Source organism: Pseudophryne corroboree, chromosome 4 (assembly GCF_028390025.1).
Source record: "Pseudophryne corroboree isolate aPseCor3 chromosome 4, aPseCor3.hap2, whole genome shotgun sequence".
Lineage (NCBI taxonomy): Eukaryota > Metazoa > Chordata > Amphibia > Anura > Myobatrachidae > Pseudophryne > Pseudophryne corroboree.
The window spans coordinates 210,321,294-210,330,313 of NC_086447.1; positions in this window are offsets into that span (position 1 = coordinate 210,321,294).

Here is a 9,020-nt window from a genome sequence, read left to right on the forward strand (position 1 = left end):
TGATAAATAGTAATCTGTAGAAAAGGGTACCGGCACTTTAAGAAGAGCTGATCTCTGCTGGAAGCTGATTGCTGGAAGCAGGTGGATCTATGGCTGGAAGCAGATGAATCCAAGAGGATAGGAGAGTCAGGCTACACCGCAGGTGGAATGCTGGTGCGGGTCTCTTTAGTGGAGGTTTGGAGATAGGAACTGGAACCTGGAAAACAACCACAGGAGAGAGACAAACTGGAACTAGGTTTGACAACCAAAGCACTGACGCCTTCCTTGCTCAGGCACAGATTATTTATACCTGCAGCAAGGAAGGGATTGGCTAGGCAATTATGCAGATTAACATTGCAAACAACAGATTGGTGGAAATGAACAGATAACAGAATCCAAGATGGCTGCGCCCATGCAGACACTTGGAGGGAAGTTTGGTTTGTAATCCATGTGGGAATTAAAACAGTAATGGCGGCGCCGGCCACAGGAGACAGGAGACGCCAGACTGATAAGTGCACATTTAACCACGCGGGCACAGCGGAGGCCGCGGCTGACGTAATCACCACTCTGACATTCTGCATGCAGAAACTCAGGAACAGCGGCGGAGGCCGCGGGAGACGCCATTCCGGATGCAACAGGCGTCGCGGTGACCGCGTCTCAGAGTGACAAGAGAGGGGGCAGGAATGTGGACATCAGTACAACAGACGGGATCCGGTCCTGGAACGCTGAGCCAGCCTTAGGAGGCATCTGAAGGGTAAGTAATGGCGTCCAGATACCCGGATCGTGACATGGAGGATGTTGCAGGCAGCAGAACGTTCTCCTTGGCGTCTCCAGACTCTGTCACGTCTGTCACATGTGCTCAGTGAGAACCTGCTTTCATCTGTGAAGAGCACAGGGCGCCAATGGCGAATTTGTCAATCTTTAAGCTGTAAGCAAAACCCCCACCTGTGGACGTCAGGCCCTCATACCACCCTCATGGAGTCTGTTTCTGATCGTTTGAGTAGACACATGCACATTTGTGGCTTGCTGGAGGTCATTTTGCAGGGCTCTGGCAGTGCTCCTCCTGTTCCTCCTTGCACAAAGGCGGATGTAGCGGTCCTGCTGCTGGGTTGTTTCCCTCCTACGGCCTCCTCCACGTCTTCTGATGTACTGGCCTGTCTCCAGGTAGCGCCTCCATGCTCTGGACACTACGCTGACAGACACAGCAAACCTTCTTGCCACAGCTCGCATTGATGTGCCATCCTGGATGAGCTGCACTACCTGAGCCACTTGTGTGGTTTGTAGACTCCGTCTCATGCTACCACTACAGTGAAAGCACCGCCAGCTTTCAAAAGTGACCAAAACATCAGCCAGAAAGCATAGGAGCTGAGAAGTGGTCTGTGGTCACCACCTGCAGAACAACTCCTTTATTGGGGGTGTCTTGCTAATTGCCTATAATTTCCACCTGTTGTCTATTCCATTTGCACAACAGCATGTGAAATTGATTGTCAATCAGTGTTGCTTCCTAAGTGGACAGTTTGATTTCACAGAAGTGTGATTGACTTGGAGTTACATTGTGTTGTTTAAGTGTTCCCTTTATTTTTTTGAGCAGTGTATTTTTTTAATTACTTTTTGCAGGCTATAATCTGTGTAAAAAGTAAAAACTATGTAATATTTAATGTAATAAACTGTATCAAGTGTGCATGAGTTCCTGGACTATTTCTCCCTCAGGGTAGCATCTAGTTTGCTTTAATGGAGAGGACCTTTCCAATCAGTATGTGCCCAGGGCATGAGCTGCTCCTTCAGTGACATGCATTCCTTCTTTTGAGAACTAGTTTCAATGAGGTTATACTGTAGTTAGTTTGCGCAGTGCGCCATTGAGGGGCGTGTCAACTACCTTTTTGTCTGGTACAGTACCATTTTTTATGGTCTGTACCGCCACAAAGAGCTTTGTACCAGATTTCGGCGTCTCCCAATCCTATTGATTGCTATAGGAGCGCAGCAGGGCCACACACCCCTTTGCTCATGGTCACGCCCCCTTCCCTTATTTGTACCCATTTTTGGCACAGCCATGTTGGAGGGTATGCCACATCCAATGAGCATGTCTAGCAGGTCACTAACAGGGAGGGCTGCTCCAGCAGCCTTGAAAAGAGCTTTTATAATGGAAAATAGAAGACTTCAAGTGCTGCAGCATAGGTATTGAATACTAGATGTCACTCTGACATCTCATGCTGCAGCTCCATCACCTACCCCAGCGGCGCTGTATACTCCTGCGTCCTGGTTGCCGGGTACTTACAGCGGAGGTCTCCGGTCTCCATCAGGGCACACACACTCACCGCTGCTCTCCAGGATCGCGTGGCGCACCAAGGAAAGAGGTAAGAGGATCCCCCAGGCGGGACCCGCTGAAATCGCGATCTGGCTCGGTCTTTAGGAGACGGACCGCGCGCACTGGCGTGGACACTGTGGCCATACAGGGACCCCACTAGATGACCAGGGCAAGGGCACAGGTCGGATTTAACTAAAAATCCGTTTTAACAAGGCCCGCAGTACCCGGTGGTAAAGTCCAGCAGGGGGATAAGGTTTTGACCTGTAGCCCCTCCCCCAGCCCCAAGCGCCATTTACTGCAAATGTTCACGCCCTAGAGCTGCTTCTCTCTGCCTCCCTCACTCCCTGTCAGTGTTTGGGTGCCATTTCTCACATGCTGCGCTGATCCTCGGACTGCTGGGCTCTGTCTCCTCTGTAAAGCCGCCTGCATCCAGCGCTGTGCATTTACAGGACACTTAAGTATTCTACATGTCTTTAGACAGCGTTAGTTAAGAAAGAGTGCATACATTCAGGGTTGTTTAGTACAAGTACCCTGTGATATACATCCAGTTTCACTGTGCATTGTTATATCTATATTGTTATTTAGCATTACTCTGTAATATTACTTAGTATTGCTAGTCCAGTGCAGTTTTATTGTTGTTTGTAATAATTACTGTATTGTACATGTGACTGTGTGTGCCCGTAGCTGCCATGTGATTTCTATTCTGTGTATCCCACAGGTTTTGCTATCCCTATATTTTATACCCTGAGGGGAGCTACGTGCGTCAGGGTCCTATACATATAATGTTTTCACAGAATATACTTGTTTGGTATTTTCTCTGTGAAAACAACAGCCACTGTATACCTCTTAAATCCCCTTTTTTGTGTTCTGCTTGCAGCCACACTGTAAGGTTTTTTTTTTGCCAGGTATTCTGTATGCTTAGATTGTACTTTTAGTCACCCTAAGGATACGCTTCCAAATAATGTCTGCTAGACAGGGTGAGGGCTCCGGGGCTGATCCTGCACCAGGCAGTGCTGACGCCATGGAGGAAAATATAGCAGCAGATGGTTCAGGTACGGTCTCTGCACCCCAGGGTCAGTCGGCAGCACCAGGGGCAGATCAAGTCCCACCGTGGGCTACCTTTACTACTTTACTGACTATGCTGGTAACTAGGCTTACGCCCCCTATGGGACAGCCACATATTGTCCCTGCAGTTAATCCACCATGGGCGGATACTCTGTCTTCTCAGTTACAGCAATTAAACCAGACTCTGGTTAAACAAAAAGCTAACCCTTGTCTGCCTAAGACCAAGGGGTCCTCTAAACGGGCCATTACCTCATCTCAATCCACACATGTCTCGGATACTTCTTCCGATGAAGATGGCGCTTACCCTGATACTGATCCAGATACTTCAGATGGGGAAACTCTAACACAAGTGGATGTTCCTGACCTCTTGGAGGCCATCAGGCTCATTCTTCAAATTGAGGATGATGAGGAGCCTCCTACTACCTCTAAGAAACCAGATAAGTTTAAACGTCAGAAGGTGACTAAATTGCTTCTGCCCCATTCTGACCACCTGGTTGACATACGTCAGGAATCCTGGGAATCTCCAGGTACGCACTTTTCACTGCCTAAAAAGATGCTGGATCGTTATCCCCTTGCCACAGAGATCAGTAAGAATTGGGAAACCCCACCTCCGGTGGACTCGCAGGTTGCATGCCTGGTGGTGTCCTCAGCTCTACCTGTCGCTACCGTCACCTCCCTGAAGGAACCAACGGATAAACGTGTGGAGGGTTGCTTGAAGTTCATTTACACTCTTGCAGGGGCTGTGCATAGACCCACTATAGCATCTGCCTGGGCAGCAAAAGCTATTGAAGCCTGGGTTCAGGAAGTTGAAGCGGAACTACCTTCTAATTTTTCTGATAACGCTAGACAGTGTCTTTCCTATATCATTACGGCCTTTCATTACATTCAGGAGGCGGCTTCTGATGCATGTGTCCAGGCGGCCAAGGCGTCTACTACGTCCATTCTGGCTCGCAGGATTCTCTGGTTGCGGTCCTAGTCCGTTGACCTGGACTCTAAAAAGACCTTGGAGGTGTTACCCTTTAGGGGAACATACTTTTTGGGGAAGACCTCAACAAGATTGTTGCTGATTTAGCATCAGCTAAGACGGCTTGTCTACCTAGTACTACTCCTTCAGCTCCGAAGGCTAAGAGTACTTACTTTTCGTTCCTTTCGGCCTCCAGGTAAAGCAAAGGGTCAGGCGTACCCAAACAAGTCTCGCTCTTCCAAATCTACCAAGCCCAAACCAAAACGTGCCTTGGCTGCCCGTCAGCCTGCTTCCAAAATGGATAAACCTGCCGCATGACGGGGCGGGCCTTCCCCTGGGGGATCCCAGGGTAGGAGGCCGACTTCTACGGTTTGCTTGCTCAGGTGTGGTTAAAGACCACTTTGGTTGCCTGGGTAAGGGAAGTCGTCACGGTTACGCTATCTCTTTCAAGAAACACCCCCCGCCTTGGTTTTGTTTGACAAACATCTCTTTGGATCGGGGGGCATGGACTAATTGCTGATGGGAACAGACGTGATGTCCTGGAGCTCCTGATCCTATAACCCCTTTCCCCACACTGGCTGCATATTCTTCCTCTCCTGGAGTGTTATATTCCCCCCCCCCCCCCCCCAGGGCTCCCTCTTATCACACAGCTGCCACACAGAGAGTCCCGCGGAGTCAGGGAGTGCCTCCGTGCTCTCCTGCGGACTGCGGCCTTCTCCCCAGTGTGGAGCCGGGGCCTGGAGTTTGGGGTCGACCTGGGCCAGACTTCCACAATAAAGACGTTTGCCCAGCATCATCTCCGGTGGTCCCCTACCAAATACTGCTGGCCCCTGAGACTGTCCTGCACTCCCCCCGATCCTTTGAGCCTGTGCCCTCCTGCCTCCGTGGGTGCCATGTAGCTGGAGAAGAACGGGGATCTTGCTACCTGGCTGGATCCGGCCGATGGTGGCGGCCATCTTCTCCGCATCTCGTCCCTCCGTGCACCTGAGATCCCGCTGAGCGTCCTGCCGCCTGCAACCGCTGCTCTCACCCCTCAGTGGCCGGGACTCCGGAGTGACGCTGTGCTGTTCGGGGAGCCTCCGGGGCGCAGTGCGTGGATCGGCGCCTCTGCACGGAGCTTGCCGTGCCCGTGATCTTCCGCCGCTTGCTGCCGCGGCCCGCCCGCTGCTGTCCCCCCGGCAATCATATCAGGCCTCCCGGAGAGTGAAAGCGCTGATCCTCTGGCTCCTGGGCTCCCGCCGGCGGCAGCCGTGATTACAGCTCAGACAAACGGGCTCACTGCAAGATGCCAGGTACCCTCTCCATCTCCCCCCCCCCCCCCCCCAGCTGGGATTCCCTCACCTGCTGACAGCTACCTAACTACACACAGCTGTCTGGGGGCTATCTGACACAACTGGTCTCCCCTTGTTTGCCTCTCGATTGCCTCTTGGTCCCCAGCGGGGTCTCAGTCGGATTGGACTGTACGCCCCCCCCTGGAGCCATACTCTCTGACGATAGCTACATCCCCTCACAGAGAAAATTGCAGAGGCAAGTTGCGCAGAGGGCCCGGTGAATTGTCCTCTAATTGTCAGCTGCACCAATACTGGTCACTGGCTGGTCCGTGACTGTATTACCGTGCTAGAATCACCATATAGGCTACCTCTTCTCCTTCAGCCTTATCAACGATCCGCTTTTCACCCCACATCTGGGAGAATTGGGGTCACTTTGTTGTTATCTACCTCACTCTAGGCGTTACACGCCGATCATGATGCCTTTTCTATGCTAAATCATCCTGCAGCCACATAGTGTATAGGCGTTAATCCCTCTCTTAGTCATAGTGTCTCCTAGGGTCATGAGTTATCTAGCCCTTTCTGTGATTTAACAATTCTATGGCCAGCAACCCACTGAGCTGTTAATCCTTACCACTGCCCGCCTTCCTCTCCCACTCTAATATGTCGCAGAGAAACCGCAAAACTCCTGCTCTACCGTGTTTCCCCGATAATAAGCCCTACCCCGAATATAAGCCCTACCCTTGCTTTTGGAAACTGGTCCAAAATAAGCCCTACCCCGAAAATAAGCCCTATCAAAATTCCTATTACCCGAGTCCATGCACTAAATTCAATGCCCCCAGCTCCACCCCCGCTAACCCCCTTCACCGCCGCCCTGCTTGAGGGATGCTGTACAGTACTGTATTAGCCGTTGAAGACTCCAGCTCCCAGTCCCAGGGATGCATTGCGCCCTGCGCATGATGTCACCGCGCACATCACGCGGCTTCTGTACACGGCGGGAGTGGAGTAGCAGCGGCGCTGGCGGAAAGCATGAAGAAAAACTGGAACTGGAAAGTGCTGTAGGTGAGGAGCAGGACTGGGGGCATGGTGGCTGTAAAAGGAGGACTGGGGGCTGTAAAAGCAGGACTGGGGGCATGGTGGCTGTAAAAGGGGGGCATGGTGGCTGTAAAAGCAGGACTGGGGGCATGGTGGCTGTAAAAGGAGGACTGGGGGCTGTAAAAGCAGGACTGGGGGCATGGTGGCTGTAAAAGGAGGACTGGGGGCTGTGAAATTTGCTGTCAATGTTAATTAAAATAAGCCCTACCCCGAAAATAAGCCCTATGATGTTTTTTGTTGAAAAAAAAAAAATAAGACAGTGTCTTATTATCGGGGAAACACGGTAGCTAAACCTAATATTCTTCGGGGCGTGGGAGAAAGCGGGAGCCACTCCTCACAACTCCCCCACAGTGGACCCTCTATCTGATATCGATGATGCCCCATCCCCGAAAGCTAGCCTCACCTCCCAAGATATTGTTGCTGTTGTTACTAAAACAATCCAAATGGAAATGAGGTCGGTCCTTGCTGAATTCAGAACTGAGCTCGCTGATCTGGGCACACGTACTGACTCTCTGGAACGTAAACTTGACGAAGTTTGCCAATACCAGGCTGTGGTCGAACAAGAGCTAGCTGAATGACGTATGGATATTAAACAACATGGAGACCACCTGGAGGACCTGGATAATCGGAACGGCAGGAATAATATCCGGATCCGTAACATTCCGTAGAGTGTTACTATGGAGGGCCTCCCGAGCTTCCTAGAAGGCCTCTTTCTAGCTTTGATACCTAAGGTCCCTAAAGATCTTTTTCTTCTGGATAGAGCACACAGAGCGTTACGCCCACGGCCGCCCCTTACTCAGCCCCCTCGGGATGATATCTTGCGGTTTCACTACTACAAGACGAAAGAAAGGTTCATGTTCGCGGCCCGAGAACGCCAATCCATCAATTATTCTGGAACTCAACTCCAGGTCTACCAGGACTTAGCTCCTTCTACACTCAGGAAATGCCGGGACCTTACTGCAATCCCCAAAGTTCTCCGAGATCACTCCATAAAGTAAAAAATGGGGGTTTCCGTTCCACCTTCAAGTTTCCAAAGATGGTTCTCACCACTCGATTAAAACCACCACCCAGGGCTATGACCTCCTCAAGTCCCTTGGTATCTTTGACTCCCTCCCTGAGGAGAAACGGAATCAGCTCACTGCCACTTCTCCTGGGAGACCTAAAGCGCCAACTCCTGAATGGTCAACTATATGAGACATCGAGACGTGGATTACAAACACGTAGCTTCACTTGATTATGCACATCATTTCCATCCTGTTTAAGATGCGCTACTCTGCGCAATTCACTTTGTTGCTTTATGGACTATCCCTTATTCGAGACTTATGTTCGCTGGCCCTTGATGGTCCCACTTATCTGATGGTTATCGTGCCTTGAATTGGTAAGGCTGAACTGCTGGCTACTTCTGAGGGACGGCCATGGGCCACAATGACATTGGTACCGTTATATACGTCCAGTTAACTCAAACTGCCCTTGTTTGATTTTTTTGCTTTTCAGCTACCTGTTTTTTAAGTCTTACTGTTAACAACACATCTCATTGCTATATTGATATATCATTACTAGTTCTGTAATAGCTGTCTTATTAACTTATAACTGTTAGGCGCCGGGGTCCGCTTGATGGTCTGCGCGGCCCGGCGCCTAGCAACTAGAGACGCCGTGCACGTACAGCCGCCGGCTCCCTAGCAACGCTAGACGCCGGGCGTGCTGAGCCGCACGGACCCTAGCAACGGGGACGCCACTGGCGGACCGCGTTCCCCGTTGCTAGGCTTTAGGAAATTAAGATATTCACCTGCTCTCTGGCCGTGCAGCAAGGCAGCTGCACGGCATTTATTCTAATCAGCCTTTAGCAGCTGATTGGAGGACTCCTTGTTAAATACACTCCCAGGGCTTCTCACAGACGCCGGTAATAGCTTCCTGCATGCTGCCTTTGTTTGCTGAGAGTCTGTTTCCAGTCCTACTGTATCCGTTCATTCCAGTCCTCAGAAGTCCTGTATTCGGGAGTTGTCATCTCATCCCAAGAGGTCGTTTGGTTCCCTGGAGTCCTGACTGATCACCGTTTTATATCCAGTGGTGTTCGTGAGTTGCGGCTCTGCCGTGTGTTGCGGCTCAGCCGCTTTACCTTTTATATTTTGTGTTTGGAGCATTTGCGGAGGGTTCCGCTTCCACAAGTCCTCTCTGGTACTCGGCGGTGCCGGGTAGGAGAATTGGACAAGTGGATATTTTGGTTGTTCTTTTCCCTGGCGGTTTCTCCGCACATATTATAGTTTTGAGTTTGCTTAGCCCCTGGCCTGGTTGTTTAGTTAGAGGGCCTCTTGTTATCACCCTGTCTCGGGTTTCCCTTTGTCTC